The sequence below is a fragment of the Triturus cristatus genome, chromosome 6, assembly GCF_964204655.1.
Source record: "Triturus cristatus chromosome 6, aTriCri1.1, whole genome shotgun sequence".
In the NCBI taxonomy this organism is placed as follows: domain Eukaryota; kingdom Metazoa; phylum Chordata; class Amphibia; order Caudata; family Salamandridae; genus Triturus; species Triturus cristatus.
Window position 1 is genome coordinate 1,500,668,349 of NC_140589.1, and position 19,566 is coordinate 1,500,687,914.

Sequence of the window (19,566 nt, forward strand, 5' to 3'; positions counted from 1 at the left end):
GGTGTTGTCGTAGAGTGCTGTACTGCCACAAATGATGGAGCCTTCAATGAAATTGTTGCTGACGGGATCAACACCAACAATGTAGTGCGTGGCATCATCGATGTCACCGTAGTCTATGCTGGAATTTGATGTAATAGTTATCGCGTCAATATTTTTAAAGCAATTTTTGGCTTTGTTGTTCACGGTTCCGAGGAGGACTTTTCTGGGCACACTTCAGTTTTTGAAGATGGAGAGGTGAGTTCAGACCTCATTTCATGAAGCTTTATTCGGTACATTCAAGAAACAATTACCATAAAAGCACACAAGCAAAATGCTATACAAAAAGAAACACATAAAAGATTAAAAAAATCACGCTTTTCCTAAGCTGAATAGACTTACATAAAAACGTGGCAATAAAATTTGTCCGGAGAATTCAATTCATAAATCAATTTCATAGCATCCTCCACATTAGAAATAGCATATTTTTTAAAAATTGGTTTTAAATAAACAATCCTCATGTTCAAGAAAAGAGTGCAAATTAGCATAAAGTGCAGGGTGCTCGGTTTCGAGTGACCATCACATGGGCACGGTCCAACTGGCTGTTTCTTTAGTTGAGGAAAAGCCACCAACCCGTGGGCCATCCCTAGTCTGAGTCTAGTCAGAACAAACCTATGAGCTGGTTTAGTTACCAGGCTCAAATACAGTTGGAAGCCATCACTATACATATATTTATTGTACAGAATAACTGAGGTGAGGCGTCCACTTAAAACTGCACGTTTTTGGGCTTGATACATCATGAAAATATTTTTCATATCTAACTTTGAAACATTGCCAGAAGAACCCGGATCTGCCGCTATATCGAGTCCAAATATAGTATCAAAACTATCCACAATATACTTGAGCCATGGTATGTTAAAAAAATAGTCCAGTTTAAGACCGTCCTTAATTACGGACTGATTAAAAACTCTCTCCTCCTTAGTCCAAATTGCATGCCATACCATTAGTGGCTTTAACAAAATCAGGTCACTTAAGTGGGCAACCCCAACTTCTCTATGGATTAAATCAGTGGAGGCTGAGGTGGGGACACAAAGCAATTTTTTGACAAAACAGTTTTCTTCCCTTTGCAAGGAGTCAACATTAGTATGGCCCCACAACCCAGCCCCATATAATGCGATGGAAACACTTCTGGCATTATATATTTGGATCATATCACTGACTCTTCTGTCGCCGATCTTAGTGGCATATTTAAAAATACCGTAGGCACTTTTCTTCATTTTGGACTTAACATTCATTAAATCATGGGACCAACTACCATCATGAGAAAAGATAACACCCAAATAACAGAATTTATCCACATCCTGAACTTTCACCCCATCGATAAACAAGCATTTGCAATGCAATAGGTCTCGCATTTATACGAGTTTGAGCTATTGGCATTGTAAATGACAGTGCCTTTTATTTATGTTTTAAAAAAACCAAACTTAAATAAAAAGCATTGTCATTTACAATGCCAATAGCTCAAACTCGTATAAATGCGAGACCTATTGCATTGCAAATGCTTGTTTTACGGAGACACGTGCATTGAAAAGAAGAATGTAGAACATGTGCACTTCACCGGCCATGCACCTAGTGTATCGATGTAGAAAAGTAATTAGGCGTCCATAGTAAAACAAAAGCGAACGATCTTTCCCCATGTGTTTCAGGGGCTTTGATGTTCCGGTTTGCTCCAGTAAATCACACGCAGTGTGTTGTCCCCGAGTCTCAGGGCAGCCTTAAGATCACTGAATGAAAGGGAAGATTAGAATGCCCGGTCTTGAAGCTGACGAGGAGGGAGTGGGAGGGGGTAGTGGGGGCGGGCATGCTTTACGACGCGTGGATTCTGCTTTAACAGTGCATTAAAGTAGGAAGGGAAGCGGCCCTACGGCCGCGAATGTGAAAGTGATCGCGATCACGATAAAACATCAAAGCGGCTAAAGTGAAAGACAACGAGTGCTTTCAGGCTGCCAAATGGTGCGCGCGCCCGGCACACATGCACAGTAGTTGGCGGCCTGAAAGCACTCGTTTGCACTTCCAAAAGTGCTTACTATAAGTCTCGCCAGAGCAGCGCTAAAGCGCTGTCTCAGGCGAGACCTAAAAAGGCATGTTAAGGCGGTCACCTGCATCCACTCCCGGCTGCTACGGGAGGGGTTGGAACCGGGTAGTATAGGAAAACCCATCCCGGACACGGTGTGGAGTCATATTCTGCGGAGGACATGGAAAGGAAGTAGGAATGCCCGCTTCCAGCAGGTGCATTTCTTTGTACTGCATAGGGCTTATCTGACCCCGGGAAGGATTAAACGGTATTTTAAGGTACAGGATGCGGCGTGCCCGAGATGTATGGAGCTTGGAGCGGAGCTCGACCACCTCTTGTGGGGGTGCCCCCGGCTGGGGACGTATTGGGTTGAGGTGGGGGAGCTTTTGAACGCTGTCACAGACCGGGAGGTGGAGTTTGATATGGCGGCCTGCTTATTGCTCTGGTTCCCACACACGGCGAAGACGAAAGTGTCCAGTAAATTCATTGACTTGGGCCTCCTGCTGGCCCAGAGAGAAATTACGTGGCACTGGAAGTCGCGGGAGGGCCCGTCGTATGGGAGATGGATGGCTGAGTTGCTGAAGTGGGCTAGCTGTGAAAGTGTGCTTAGGAGGCGTCAGGCGACCAGGGCAGGGGATGAGAAGGGACTGGAATGGGTGAGGGCATGGGAGCAGATAGTACAGGCTATGAAAGATTACCGGCTGGAGAGCACTGAGCAGGAGGACTGGGAGGGAAGGGCTCCACGAGGCCTAGGGGCCACAGGCAAACAACGGTAGCAGTAGCAATAGTAAGCTAGATTTCATGATCGGGGCCCCCGCCAGCAGTCATGGGTGGGTGGGAGGGTGGGGAAGGGGGGAGTTTTCGGGGTGTTGTATTAATATATTGACGGACAGCTGGGGACTGAGGCGGATGGGAGAAAAGCAGATGTTGCCATGGGAGATTTACCTGCTCTATTGTGCCAGGATGGTTATGATACTCAGGGACCGGTAATGTTGTGCCGCCCAGCCTCCGGGATGTGGGCTGAATGGCTGTGTAAAGTGTTACAATGATGCGAGGGCTATGAGACACATTGTGGGCATGGGTCGCTATTATGGAGTTCTCATACTTAATTCTGCAATAAAAATACGTTTAAAAAAAAAAAAAAAAAAGATAAAAAAGGCATGATTTTTTTTACCTCTAGTTCCACAAACCATAGTGTGAGTTTTACTCTTATTAATGACTAGCCTCCGTTTACTGATAAAGTCTGAAAACTGGTCCATTAGTCGCTGCAGACCTATCGGGGTCCGGGACAGGAGCACAGCATCGTCCGCGTAAAGCAGAACTGGGACGCCTGTTCCACCAATCTGGGGAGCATCTGCTTTAACTATTTTCAAGACCGAATCGACCGCATTAATAAATAAAGTAAACAGAAAAGGGGCTAGGACACAGCCCTGTCTTATCCCACGTTTTACGTCAAAATTTGGGGTACACTCCCCTCCTACCCCGAAACGCACACATGTTTGCATTCTATCATATAATCTTGCTAAGAAAAAAATGATAGCCTCTGGTGCGCCAAGTTCCAACAGGACTGGCCATAAGATGGAATGGTCCACTAGGTCAAATGCACTGCTTAGATCGGCAAAGCAAAGATATAATGTGCCTGACTTGGCCCTAGTATACTTTCCGATAATTAAATCCAAGTTCAGGCATTGATCTAGTGTTCCACGTCCCTTTCTAAACCCATATTGCGAGCTTGCCAGGATCTCATTTGCTTCCGCCCACTCTTCCAGCCTAAATAACAATACTCTGCTCATAATTTTTACTGAGTCGTCGAGCAGACTGATCGGACGATAATTACTAGCTACCGCCTTGTCCCCTTTCTTATAAATAGGGACAATGATCGAATCTCCCCATGTAGGTGGAATCAGGGTTGTTACGGCAGCATTCAGTACCAGGGTAAGTATGGGTCCCCACATCAGTAGTACTGTCTTATATACATCGATGGGTACTCCATCTGGGCCCTGCGCCTTCCCCCCCTTACTAGACTTAATACTGTTCTCAACTTCTGACAGAGTAATGTCTAGAGGGACTATGGGCCAAATTCTTGGTTCAACATCAATAGGGCCTGTTCCTTGAACTATGGCCGTAAAATGAGAAATCCAGGCCTCACTACCAACATTAGATACAAGGTGTGGTACTTTATCGTCCCTGAGAAAAGGAGAATTAACCGTGGACCAGAACAGGCAGTTATCTGAAGTTTCAGCCGCCTGCGATAGGTTATCCCACGCTTCTTGTTGTAAATCCTTCTTCCTTCTAAACAATGCCAATTTATATTCAGATCTTAAGTAGGCAACCAAGGTTTTATCCCTAGGCCTAACTCCTAGGGCCTGTTTCAGTCGGGTTTAGATAGAGGTACATGTATGATCAAACCAACCCTTTCCCTGATGGGACTTAGCCGTCCTACTAGTGGTGAAGACACCCTCAATAGTTTTATTAATTTTGATAAAGTTATTCATGATAACAGTAGATTTACTATCCAGATTCAGAATGCCTTCAATTTCAACCAAGGATTTAGATACGATCATACCCATGACAGCTGCTGCTTTATCCCCCTTCCATCTCAACCGTGTTCCATTTCGCCTATGCGACTCAATGTTACACAGGCTTTTTGTCACCTGTTGTCTGCTACACTTCCATATCTCAGTAACCATTACGATACTATTATGATCACTAAGTGTAGGATCCTGTATTACTGATGTCTGAAAATTGGACACAATAAATGATGACACCATAACATGATCAATGAGGGAATTAAGGTTCCTTCCCGCATAAGTGGGAATAGCTTGGCCATCTGCATCCTTACCAGGTGCAGTAACTCTAAATCATAAGTTGCCATGAGATTGTTAATTGCGTCACCATATGCATTATGGGGAAAATGTGATATATAATTATCACTATTGTCTAGCACTCCACAAGCCCTAGAAAGTGACAAAGGGCAAATGGTAAGATTAAAATCACCTAACCAGATGAACTTAAAAGAAAAGTTTGCTTCGGTAACAAGCTTCATGAGTGACTTTTCTAGTTCCTCAATAACTAGATGTCGGGTATTATTAAAAATGTTATTGTAAAACTTTATTAACACCACCTCGTGGCCGTCCTTTTCTCTAACCCACAGAATTTGTGAGTGTGTTCCTACAGTTATATGTTTAACAACTGTAAGTGATAAATCCACGGACAACAGAACAAGCAAGCCGCCCTTAGCTCTACCAGGTCTCGATTCTATGGCTTCCAAGCTGTAACAGGCGAAGCCATCAACACTAGGTTTACTGGTACACCACGTTTCCTGCAAACAGAGGATATCGTACGACCCAACCAGGTCCACCCAACCCTGATTGTTTTCCTTTGAAGCCCATCCTGCTATATTCCAACTCACCATGGTTGTCCCCTTCTTAATACAACTTTCAGAGATACAGGTCTGGTTATCGTATACCATATCTACAATCCGTTCCGGCCTGTCTTCGGCTGGACCTGCGTCGGTATACCCGGCCCAGGTGTCAGTCGAATTGGCTGCATCCCTCTCAACATCGGGCACATACTTCGGCCGGATGCGGATTAGATCATTCGTGGCCCCATTTGTAGCAGGCGTGGTATCAATGTTACCCCGTCGTGGTATCATGTTAAACATGGCCCCATGTAGGTTCACATTAAACCCACCAACCTTTGGCTGTCAATCATTCAGGTCCAAAGAGCTAAAAGCTTGAAATCTATTATATGTTGGAACCTCAAAGGTTGGAAAAGGAATGGGGAAAAGGGGTCTACCTCTATTGATAGCTTGAGGTGCATTATTCAAGTGGTTATAAAAATAACCCAGTGGGTGTACATGCACTTTGTCTTCATCAGGGGTTAAAGAGGCAGCTCTAAGTAAAACGGTAGCAAAATGTTGTGGATATCTAAAATTCACAATAACACAATCGCCCCTATAGGTTTTCCTTGAGTTGCCAATCCAATTTACTCTTCTAGTGCTTAGTATTTGATCAGAGTAATTCAGAGGAAACCCGCATGGTCTGTGTAACCAAGAAATAGTTTTATTTTTTAAAGAATCATCATTTTCATGATATGGCGTAGACAGGCTGGAGACTAAAGGTGGAACATTAGTGAGAACCACCACATAGGGTGCACAGTCAGGGGGGAGATTTATATAACTACCCTTAAAAACTGGCACCTCCTTTTTACTGGCTTGTGTCATTGTGGCCTTCCTACTATTGTCAGCTGATACATGGACTGCTGTTACCTTTTTCCTCTGAATCACCGGCAACGGGGCTGCCGCTACCTTTTTATGCTGATCTTCCAGGGGGATAGGAGTAACTACCTTGCCCACTATGCCTTCTTGGTACCCTAACCCAACATTACGAGTTCAGACCTCAGTTTCTGAGCAGAATTTCTCTTTTTTCTCCTTTTGAGAATTGTCCCTGGCAGACTCATGGTGAATCTTTTTTATGGCCTTCCTAGATTCTGATGTTCCTTGGTCACGCAAACTTTCCTTTTTATTGGACAGTTTGAGAGGTAGAAGAGTTGTCATTATCTTCTTCCTCAGAAAGAGGAGATCTTTTCGATTTTGACTTCTGTAGCCACACAACACGCCTCCCCTCCCTATCTTTTAGAGTCTTGGTTGAAAAAGTACAACAGATCTTGCAGCCCTTTACCTTATGGGTAGAGTGGAGGTAGTAGACAAAGTCCTTGTGTGGGTCTTCAGAATAAAGTATTTTCTCCCCACAGGGTCTGAAAAGCCCTTTCCTTAACGATTCTGACATGATTGACAAAAATTGAGTAGAGCTCATGCAGATGCCCTTCACATGGCATGCAGTAGAACATCTGAGGAACTCGGCCTCTGTGAGGAGTGTTGTAGAAGGTGCTACTGCCTGACTGGCTGGAGTTTGATTCCTTTTTCATTGCTATTATAGACTATTATAATGTTATGTACAGCTTTTTTATGGTACTGTGGGACTCCCACTTTGACGACAAGCATGTCAATCTACAAATGCCAATAATTGAAAACTACAGTTACATGCAAGTAACCTATTTGCTTTTCTTCTACCCACTACAGCATACACTATGGCACAGTGACTTCAATCATTGGCTAACTTCACTGTCAGAAGTGGCATTCTGCAATTTGACAAAGAGCACATCCATACTCAAAGTAGTTCTCTTCAGTGCTAGGGACTACTGTGGCAGTGGGTGCTTTTGCAGACTTTCTGGGATTGACGAGACCCAGCAGTTCCTCGTGCTAGATCCCCCTGCGATAGTCCTCCTATCCAGCTTGCCTGCAGTCTGCTACCCTCTGCTGCCTTCCGTTTTGTGCCTCCTCTGCTTGTTTTTTTTGCCTCTTCTCTGCTCACTCCTGCCCTCTATTTTGCCTCTTTCTGGTAGTTTTGGACCTTTAGTTTGCCTCTGCTAGTTTCTGACCTTTATTCTAACGTCGCATTCACAGTGCCCAGATACCCCTCGGGGTGACAGTGCTGCACTATACAAATACTGATTGATTGTTATAATACCTTGGGACTCCCACTTCAACAACAGGGAATGATGAAAGATTTAATACTGGAGAAATGTTAATGACACGTCACAAAAAACTGGATGAAGAGGGATGGCTGAAAGATCCAATAGGCAAGTATATTATACGTGTAACTTTAGTAAAATCAACAAGTCTAGGTGTTGGACTTGGCCCTTTTTGGCAGGTTCACCCCTAAACTTTTTGCCTTTTCTTTCTGACATGGTGTTGGTGGTTTTAGGCCTCCGGGAACTTTAGCACTGTGGTCCCGTGTAAAGTGCGTGCGCTCTCTGTGTACGTGTTGTGAGGTTGGCCTGCCCGCCCATAGGAATGCATAGGGGATTCCCTGATCAGTGTGTTTCAGTGGTAATTCATGGTATGAGAGGAACAGAGTGGTCGAGTTTAGCATGTATGAAATTGAGAATAAATGCATGGACTATGGGGGAAATGCCACTTTAGGAAGTTGGCATTTCTGAGTGCTATGTGTCTGCCTGCCTGATGTGAATTGCATGTCTGGCTTGTGAGTGACAGGGGCTGGGAGGGGTGTGTGGCTCCAGGAGGGGCAGGGTGAGTCAGCGCTAGGCTGAATAGGACATCTGTGCTGGGAGTAGTGGGCGGGGTAATCCCCTGACTCTGAATCGGATGGTGCCTGCCCTAGTGAATGCTGACTCAGCGCCCCTGTGGTGTGTCTGATGACGAGCCCCCACCTGACAAAGGGGAAGAGGAGCTTGGAAAACAAAGTGCTCCAAATCCCCCCTGAACCAGTTGCATTTGGTTCCCCCATGCCCTGTACTGAAGACAAAGAGATTGTGTGATATAAATATAGGGGTTGTGACCCCATGAAATCGGTTTTGTTCTGTACTGGGGGCTTGCTGCTGCTGCTGGGGCCCAGGAAGAACCGCCACGGGGGCTTTCCTCCCTGCTGGAGGGCCCTGTGTGCTGGCCTCCCTGGGCCCAACTATGTCTCCTGGACCTAAAGACTGTCTGCTGCATCTAGCGCCTGGGAGCGCTTTTATTTTAATGGACCCAAGAGGGAGGAGAGCGTGGGCTGCGCAGTGCTGAGCTGCCATCCTTTTGGAGGGAATCCCCATCATAGGGATTCCCCCGGGATGCCGTGCCGAGCGGGAGCCCACCCGGTTTATGGTGTACTTGGATTGCGGGTGCCCACCCAGCTTATGCTTTTATTTCTTTTACGGGTGCTCACCCCGCATCGGTGCTATATATTTTTTTAATAGGCGGGTGCCCACCCCGCTTGATGCCTCGATGGAAGTGGGAGCCCACCCCGCAGGCAGACTCATTCTAAACTGAAGGCGGGAGCCCACCCCGCACTCCTAAATTGGCCCGAAAAAACCACAGCCGCGGCCGAGCCGCAGAGAGAGGAGCGCAGGAAATAGGAAGTCAGGCAGTGGAAGACGGTCTGAAGGCAGGGCTCCCGCAGTGCAAGAGTTAGCCCAGCGTGTGGCCGAAGTCCGGCGGCTGCAGAGGAAGAACTGCCCCTCCTTCGCCTGGAACAGGCTGCCTCCCGCCGAGGAAATCGAGGAGCAGATGAGAAGAGTCTGGAGCCTTGCATGCCTCACGCCGAAGTCCTGGGTCCCAGGAGGGGGCACGGGTGAAGTCAAAAGAAGCCCCGGACTGCCGGTGAGTGGGGGGCTGATGTGTGGAGCCTCCATGGTGCTCTCAGAGCACAGTTGGTGCCATTGTGGTTTCAGCACCGAAGGAGCCCCTGGAAGGAGGGGCTCCCACGGCACTCTGTGGGTGACTTGCTTTTTGCTCATCACAGCTGCGCCACACCAGAGCGGGCAGCAGCAACGAGGGGCATATTTGTTTTTAGAGAGCCCCAGAGCAGGGCCTCTGTGTATTCACAGCTGCACCGCCGTAGCGGGCAGCTGCAACGATTGGGCAGCATTTTTGTTAGAGAGTCCCAGAGAGGGGCTCAGGTGGCACCATGGTGCCAGTTCTGATTTCTTCACCTCAGCTGCGCCACACCAGAGCAGCTGCATCGATTGGCATATTTGTTTAGGAGAGTCCCAGTGGGGACCCAGAGGGCAGTGAGTGCCAGTGTCCATCTTTTGCTGCACAGCTGCACCGCAATTAGCAGCAGCTGCAACGTTTAGGCCAGTGTATTGAGGAGTCCCATAAGGGGACCCAAGAGGCACAGTGGTGCCAGCGCGTTGGGTACCTTTTGCTTTAGCTGCAAGTGGCAGCTTAACGCCCTGTCATTCTGGACAGAGGGCATTTGAGCCCTAGGGAAGGCCAGCTGGCCTGGAGGTCATAGGTGGGAGGGTGAAAGTGCGCAAGGCCCTAAGGTGATGTTTGCACCTTGTAGTGGTGTTACTGTGGTGCACTACTGAGTTCAGGCCTAATATGTTTATGCGTATTGTGATTTATGCGTAATGTTATGCCGAATGTCATGCTAGAATATTTTAGGATGGTGTCTAATGTGCCTGTGATAATGCTTAGGTCATTATTGTACCAGTAGTTACTGGTTGTGGTTTATATTTACTTACCTGTTCTGATGGTTCTGACCGTGGCCCGATTGGCCTGGTCCTGTATATAATCCCCTGTGAATATTGCCTAGTGCCAGTTGGCACCGTGTAAATGTGTGATTATGTTTCTAATGTGTCTATGGTAATACCAAGTCTATTTTTGATATAACTTTGTGTGGAGTTTCTTCTGTGTTGTGCCTAGTTTGTTGCTGCTGTGTGTGCGTGTGTGTGTTGCACAAACGCTTTACACATTGCCTCTGGGATAAGCCTGACTGCTCGTGCCAAGCTACCAAGGGGGTTAGCAGGGGTTTATCTTCAGCGTGTAACTCCCTTGCCCTGACTAGAGTGGTGGTTTCTGCCTGGCTTTGGCGAAAGCCTTAGCCAACCAGAAATCCCATTTCTAACACTTGGTAAGCATCAAACTTAAGTTTAGAACCCACTCCAGTAATACTAATCAGTAACCCAACTTCTCATTTTGCAGACTTTCAGTGGTACATTCTCCTATAGATGATGGTCTTTGGGCGATTTTGCCCAGAGGTCCTTCCCAGTTGAATGTGCAGCACATATATGAGCACACATGCGAGTCATGGTGTATGTCATAGACTTCTGTAAGAAATGTAGAATTAGCAGGAAGAAAGAATGGAGGAAAAAGAAGGGTAGGAGCTGGACAGTCAAAAATAAGAGAAAGAAAAAAAGAACAGGAGTAGGACAGTGAGACATTGTCCCTGGGCACTCTGTAGACTGGAAATTAAACATTTAGTTGTAGAACCCACAGACTTAAATTAAAGGGGATCTCTTAACGCAAAAAGGTGTCTTTAGTACAGATTTTCCAAGCAAGTGTCCCAAGTTCATTAAGGGATATAAGGTGAAGAATCAGTAGATGTGTATGTAGGTATATTTATATATATACACACATATATATATATATATAAAACTTTATTTTGGATATCAAGCTATAAAAGGTTTACATTCATAATAGAATTACTTAAAATAGATGTTTAAAAATCCTATGTTTGCTGAACATTTAAAATATATATTATAATAATTAGGACTAAATCTGGTATCATCTCAAGTCAGTGCTGGAGAACTCCTGTAAAAATTACAATCAGTTGAAACTATTATACATATATATTAAATACATTCATATCTAAACCATAGATCATTCATTTCATCCGATCTTGACTGATTAATTGAAGAAATAATTAGACATACAGTTCCAATTTAGTACACTTAAAACCATCCAGCTGTTAATACATTGATGAATTAGCTAGCGTAATCGATAGTCAAAGCTTTGAGATAAGTAGGGCCTTACTTCTTTGATTCCATGCACAATAAAGAAACCTCTAGACCGCAAAACAATTTTTTTTCCTTGGGTCACTTTTCAAAATCCTTACGGCCTCCCAATAATGCCTCACCCCATAAGTCTACAGATGGCAATTATCAATTTCTTACGTGCCTTCATAGAGCGGGGCAATAGGATAAGAAATGTACTTCAGTCTCTACTATCTGTGAGCAGCTTGGGCAATATTTAGATTTTGGAGGTATATTAGTCCACCTTGAAGTGTTAGTTCTCAGCGAGAGAAGGCCACATCTAAATTGTACATATAAACATTTCGCTTGGAAGGGGAAAATTCTGCCCATATAAGGCTCCAGCCTCTGAAAACATTTGTGGTTCAAAAACAATCCAGATATGCTCACTTCAAGCTGATCTCTCCAGGTCTGTTGCATCACTTCCTCCCAGTACATTTGTTTTATTTTCTAAACATCTGCTTTAGTTCTCTGTATTAGTGAACTCCATATTTCTCGCAGTCCTATGCTAACTGAAAGTTTCCTTATTATATCCAGCCAGTGGGTACATACTTCTTTATCAAGGGCTATCAGCTCCTTTAGTGACTCCCTGTAAGGTGCTAACTCTTCAGTGGACCAAAGTCTGATCCAACAGAGCAAAGGTTTAAGAAGGGTAATCAAATGTATAGGATTTAATGCCAAGTCTAATCTCAATGGTAAAATAGGCGTACTTACAGGCGGGTGAAAGTGAGACCTGATAAGCGTATTCTCAACCTTAGGGAGGGTTACTGGTTTCACGTAGCTCCATACTTCGGCACCATAGGCTGCCACCATTCGTGCAGAGGCTCTATAAAGAGTGATAATAGGTGACACCGCGCCCCCAGAGGTGGCGGCCTTGTATTTCTTCCCAATTTCTGAAACTTTCAGGTGCAAGATGGTTTTATTTTTTTCTAGTTGAGCGCCCCCGTCAGATTTTCTGATAATCTGACAAGTAGGTAATCAAAGTGTGAGACCCACACGAGGGGAACCCCATCTATGGTCACCTTCCCACTGCAGGATCAATGGGAATATATCGTCATAAACTGTGATTTTGTAAGATTTACTTCTAGGACCCTTTTCTCACAGAAAGCTACAAAAGCATGCAGTTCCGATTGCAGCTCCATAGAAGTTTGTGATAAGAGCAGATTAGAAGGGATACACCTGCAGATGTAGTGGCATCATGCCTACCTTCAGCCAACCATTTGACAGCTCCAATGATATATAAACTGAAAAGCGTGGGAGCAAGGACACATCCTTGTCTCATTCCTCGCCCAATATCAATTCTATCCGATAAGTTCCCTGCCATATTTTATCTCACCTTGGCATATGTTTCTGTATGTGGGACCCTTAAAATCCAAAGTAGATCTCTTGCGATTCCATATTCAACCAGGCCTTCCTAGAGATTTTCCTTCGGAACCAGGCCAAATGCCACTCTTAAAATCAATAAAAGCGACACATAAATGGTCTTGCCTCAAGGTGACATATTTCCAACATAACATCTTGAAGCATAAGACCTGGTCAAGAGTGCTAAACTTGGTCCTAAAGCCTGCTTGTGCATCTAAGAGGACGTTAATTCTAGTCTATCCATTCATGGAGTCTGGACAGCACCTGCCAACAGAAAATCTTTTGTGAGTTGTCCAACAGGCTTATAAGCCTATAATTTGAGGGTAGAAAGGAAATGGTCCCAGAACATACGTGCTTTTAAAGCCTGAACAAAATCAACAACAATGAATATTGCAACAATCAAGGCAAGTCCAAGTGTTATTTAATCACACCTAGATAAAACACATATATGTGTAAATAAATTCACATTGATCAAAAAGTGCGGGGTGCCAAGGGGAAAAGGTAAGGGAGTGACGAGTTGGGTAAGGTAATGGGATAAGTGACATACAAATATTTATAACACTGGTACAAATCAATTGCTGGGCACGTAATATTGTGCCAAATAATCAGGATGAAATTGATTCATGAGAGATTAGATGATTTGACAAAAACCATATACAATCGAAGAGACACAGTGCTCATTGCACTATTGAGAGTACTGGCATAATCATATGTCGACGTTTCGACCCCTAGGCATAGGTAGGTTGATTCAGTCCTTACTGGCGGGGTCTTCCTCAGGACAAAGTGGACGGTGAGACAAGAAGGGTAGGCACCTATAAAGACATTGGGTAGGTATTAAAAGTTGTATCGAGTCCCACAAGGATTAATAAGGGAGACTGGGTGAGGGAAGGCATCACCATAGTTACCATGTTAGAGAACGGACATCTAGTCACTGTCAACTTGGCGTCAAAAGGCGCAAGGGCTGGTGGGCTCCAAAGACGGGTGAGAGTGAAGAACACCTATAACGAATTTAGGGTGTCAATGTGATGATCCATAAAACGGCTAATTGGATTCATATAGTATAAATGAGTATAAATGTGAACTTACTAGTATTGATCAAATCACAAAGGGGGTATTAATTACTCCATCATCACACGCCGTAGCATACATCGGTATGGTAAGTGAAATTAATCACGGGGGAAATCGGCCTCTATAAATAAAATGAAAAGAGTACTATTTTAAAAAACCCAAATTGTAATCCAAACCAAGAGGATATAGGGCGACAAGGACCTGGTCCCCTAATCTGTCATCAACAGAATAGCGTTCGATCAAAGCGGGAATAGTCAAAACCGTGAAACGTGGTGGGACGTCCAATCTGTCATTTAACTGTGCGTCAATAATAGGAAAAACGACAGATGTTCAAGCCTATCTTAAGAAAACCTATCCGGAATCTCAATCAATGCCATGCGCGGTAGAGTAGCATCACATCCAAGATTAAAAAGGAAAGAAATTGTCATATACTTAGACGGAAAAGATCTTAACGTGCTATAATACAGAGTGAGGAAAAAATGCCACACATTAAACCTTGGGTCGCGTTCCCAGCGTGAAGGGTTGTGAAACAACGGCTCAACGGAAGGATAGAAAAGGGAGCTCCCATACCTTAGACGGCATCCATGAATGCGGTGCTCGGGGTTTTGGACAAAGCACTGGACCCGTGGGGAAGCGCACTCATAAGGAGACGCCGCGTGACGTTCAACCGGGCGCAGACGCTAGATGCTGCCCGCGCCGGTGTATTAGAAGAAAGACAACCTGAGTAGTTTGTTGGGGGAAGGAGCAATTGGCTAGTTAGGCTATACTAATGAAATATAAAGGTGATGAATAATTAAGTGGATTATGCTAAGGGCTAAAACATGTTTCTCAAAAACACGAGTTGTATTTATAAATTGTTTAAATAATCTCCAAACCTTAGATTGTGTCACTCAACAACAATGATCCAAACGGGTTCATGAGCGTAAAAGGGCAAATGGTTGTGTGACAGAGAGGAAATACTTTAAAATAAATCATACAAATACATATAATACAATACAGTACATGACATAATATAAAAAAAGAAACATCTAGATGTGCATTGATTTTTACATGCATGTGGGCTTGTATGAATGATCATTGTCCCATTATACTGAAGAAGATAACGTAATGGCATCTTGGATAGGTATATAGGTAGAAAGAAAGCTCTGATATACATATGAACATTGCGTAGATAAGTCACATGCTTCAAACGATCAACATGACAAAGGCTTCAAAGATGACATTGACAACGGGCTAGACATCAGAGCTGGATGAAACAAAAATACCATGACCATCATAACCTAATTACTGAGAGTGGCTAATTGTGCATTACTGGGATCTTGTTCATTCAAACCCATGTTAATAGTATCAAAGCGATTCATCCATTTGGACTCCCTGATGGTCAGGATAGAGGATATATTGCCTCCCCTGGCGCCCAGTTCAGTTTTCTCCACCACAATCCATTGCATTTGATCAGGGCTGTGTCCCAGTTGATGAAAGTGTTCAACTAGGGGTGCACCAGCCACATTGCATCTTATTCTGCTCTGGTGCTGTAGAATTCTCACATTAATTTTTTGCTGTGTCTGGCCAATATATAATTGGCCACAGGGGCAGAGGATCCCATAGATAACGTTAATAGAATTGCAGTTTGTATGGGATTGCAATGTAATAGTCTGATGTTTATAGACAAACTTCTTTGATTGGATTGTGGTAGGGCATGCTTTACATGACCCGCATTTGAAATGGCCTATGACGGGTGGTAAATTCCAGAGTGACTGGATAGTCGGTTCAACTGGGTCCTCAAGAAAGGAATGTACCACATGGTCCTTAATGCTCATGGCCTTTCTGAAGGAGTGCGTAGGTAAGTTTGGTTGGTCAATCTCAGTTGATACAAGGCTCCAGTGCTTGTTAATGTGATACCCACGCTATAATTTGAGGGGGCATCTCTATTCCCCTTTTTGTAGACAGGAATAATAACAGCTCCATGCCAGGTTGGGGTAATTGGTTAACACTTTAGGATGCCATTTCCCATTAAATATGGGGACCAAATCTCTAGTTGGGAGATACAAGTCGCCTGGCATTCAATTCAACCCAGTGCCTTTTTCCGTCTTCATCTGTTTTAGTGCTAGGACTGTTTCAGCTAAGATAACATGTAAAAGATGATCAATTTTGGCAGGTAGCCTAATTTCTACAGTATTAGAATTCCTCTGAGTCCCACCTAATTTCTCTACTGGGGGTCTATTGGGTGGGTTAACAATAGTCCATTCTTTATATAAACTTCCAAAAAGGGCTACTCATCTATCCAGTGTTATTACTGCTTCAAGATGGTTGTCAAAAGTTGGAGTACTAACTGCGATCAGCTTCCAAAAAGCCTTTTGATCCCCAATTTCAAAGGCTTCTGTTATTTCCATCCACTGCTTCAAATCCCATTCCCTTTTAGCTCTATTCAGGGAAATCTTATACCTATTCATTGCCTTACTTATTTCTACTCTATTGCCCTTTTTTTAATGTTCTCAAAAGACAATGTTTCTCTAGGCGGCAGTAGATGTAAAACAAGAGCCCTCGCCATGAGTTTATAAGGTGAGCCAGGTGCTCTCAAAGTGTTACTCCATGTTGAACCCACGAGTTGCAGATACAGCTTACCTCTCTGCGTGTAAATCTTTGTATTCACATTGTGTGTGTGTCGCTAAACTCAGGGTGAGCCGCCTTCTTTCATATGCCACTCACATAATTATTTTCTCCTTCCAGTGGTTTCCTCTTTCTGTGAGGTGTCCAGCTGCAGGTTCCTCTAGATGTTAGTATGGGTGGAGATGCATGCCACTTTGTGGTGTTGAGGGCGTAAAATGTGAAGGGGTTCAGTCACCCCAGACCAATCACAATCTACACCTTCCTACCCATGTCCTCACGAGTCCCTCTGCAGAACAGGAACCTCCAGTACACTCTTCATATTGCACCAAACATCAAATTTTGCAGCTAGTCAAGAGGTACTGCAATCAATTGTGCACTGAAACATCTAAAATGCCCATATTAAGGGGCAATCTCTACGGAGTTTACTTTTACACCTATTGCTTCCTCAGCTGGTACACATGAGGGAGGCAGCTCGTGGGTCTCCCAGCAATAGTACTGCCCAGAGGTCACCCGGGTGTTTCACTGCTTCTTCAACACAGTGGCCACTGAAAACCGTAATCCTCTAAGTTGGAACCAAGGAAGCATGTTGCACTGCCTGCTATTTCTTTCAGACGAAATCTGGCGCACTCAATGATACTTCTCAAGTCTACGCAACCAGGAGAAAGAAAACCTCTACAGCGAGAATGTCATGGTGCCCGTCTGCCACACCCCATATTGCACTTATTAGTATAAGCGTCAGATGGAACTATATATAATGAGCAACTGGATACATGTAAGCTATATAACAGTGCTCTTTGTGGTCAAAAGAATCAGTTAGAGCTGGCTTGGTAAACAGTCCTGAATATGGATTTTGATCCAAAGACAGTCTGTGAAATCCCAAATTGCTGGTGACTGGCCCAGACAATGACTAGCCAGACATACAAGGGAAAAACTTGTAATATATAAATCACCACGGTTTTCGGAGCATAGCGAATCATTTTAACCCTACATTTGAGAGATAAGTTCTGTACTGCTAGCATTCTGTGACTTCTCCACAAAGTAATGAATATGGACCATACTAACATTTAATGATCAGACATTTACTAAACAATACAGTGAGGATAAATGCCACATCAGACTGTGACCAACGATGATTCAGTAATTTATGCAACATCCCGCAATGCCGTTTTTAGGTCTCGCCTGACCCAGCGCTTGCGCTGGTCTGGCGAGACTAAGTACGGGCTTCAAAAAATGCTACCGCCGGCCACAGCTTGCTGTGTATGTGCGGGGGCAGAGGCGCCATATGGCGTGATTACTGCTGCTCGCGCACATGCACTGCAAGCTGTGGCCGGCGGTAGCATTTTCCCCCCGCGATCACTTTCACTTTGGCCCCGCGGTTAACTTCCTTGTTTTTTTTACCAGTGTGTGACCATCTCTCATTTGTGATTATTTGCAGTCTTGCTGAAAATACTAGATTTGAATGGAAACTCTAGATCAAATCCAGTTTCCGAATCGGAGACACAGGCTGCAGAAGTATGTACATTTCTGCAAGTCTTTCGACTGGAACTAACAGCAGTTAAACGTTTAACCAGGGGAGGATCTCTGGGCTACCCACTTGTTCCTATCTGGCTATTGTTTTCATGAAGTCATCATTCACTGATCTGCCCAGAACTCCTATAAAAAGCTGAACTCGTCATGTAGAGAAGTGCCGACTACTTCAGAGTCTATCCTGTAGTAAGAGTTCATGCAGCAGTGTTTTCTGAAGGCAAAGTAGTTCTAACATCTACCTTAAGTGTTCAGTGATTTCTACATAGATGAATTACAAATTCTAGAAATGACGAGTGTAAGAATCTGCTGTTTTCTTCTGCGGGCCCCGGCCTCACTCATTTTTTTTTTTTGTTACACTGGCAAATGGAACACTGCTTAACAGCCCCCGCTGCATGTGCTCTAACCCCTCAGACAAAGTAACATTGGTTAATGCGGATTGACTTTCCGGACTATTTAATAAGGCCGCAGTAATACGGCGGAGGAGAATGCACCAATAGCATAAAGGTCAGCTGTTGTTTGTGGGCTGCAGTTTAGCTTTATGCCACCCACTTGGGTGACTTTAAAAGCAAAGCATGCTCAGGACTGCAATTGGAACCCTGTTGGTGTCAGCAGAATACTGAACACAATCAGCAGGGTGTGATCTTCATTTATAGAGTAGGATGAGCCAGGATTACGAGGTCTGATAGGACATGTATTTCCTTCCTTCATTCTATCATGCTCAGTGCACCCAAAAGCACTGTTGCAAGAGCAAGCACGCATACCTCCCAAGGACCATGATGATCGCTTTTGCCACAAAACCTATTAGGGCACAGTTCTGCAGTTGGATCTGAGGAAGAACCGACGAATGAGCCACTACAGCATGTTCTCCTTGTTCTGCACAAAGTTGAATTATGTATGCCATCCACAAACTGCACACAGCACAGATCAAAGTAAACCATTTTGACCTGGAAAGACCTGCTTTCAACATTTGCTAAGATTCCCCTACGTAGTGCATTGAAGCCCACAAGGTTGTGGTGCTTCATGCGTAAAAAGCAGAACATACCAGATTTTGAGATTGGCCTGCCCTACATAGGTTGGAGTAAATTGTTTTGTAAAAGGCCCACTTCTTAGTAGAAATCACTTTTTTCCTGGGACAGCTCTGGGAGCAGTAACAGAGAACATACATACGCTGTTGGAATATTTATCAGGCATCTAATTAAATTCAATACCAATACAGAATTTTGGTAGCTATGCTCCAAGGATGACTTTCTAAAAAGTGCTTTACTTTTGCTGAAGTCAAGGCAGCGCTAGGATTTAGACCTTTCTGAGTCTCTACCTCTAACAGTGGCTCTGATCAGGGAGCTGTTCACGGATTAAATGTGAAAGATGCCCGGCGAGGGACACATGAGAAGGACTGTCTTAGGTAGAGCAGCTAGCTCGATGGAAGATTTCTGGAAGCCCTGAGGAATGTGTGGGGTGCGGGGAAGGGAAGAACAGTAGATATCAAATTGCACTGACAGGAACTTTGGAAGATTTCCTGCTGATAATAAAACAGCAGCGATGCTGTATGGACCAGTCTTTTATGTGGTGTGCCTCAGTCAGATTGCCTCTTCCTGATCAGTGTTTCAGAGAGGCACAGAACTTGCGTAGGT

General features: G+C 44.4%; 1 protein-coding gene across 1 annotated transcript in view; it reads right to left on the reverse strand.

The window, feature by feature from the left end:
- The window catches only part of TRMT6 (tRNA methyltransferase 6 non-catalytic subunit), a 206,652-nt gene that overhangs the window by 24,025 nt on the left and 163,061 nt on the right, over positions 1–19,566 (reverse strand). The gene's annotated exons all lie outside the window — the stretch shown is intronic.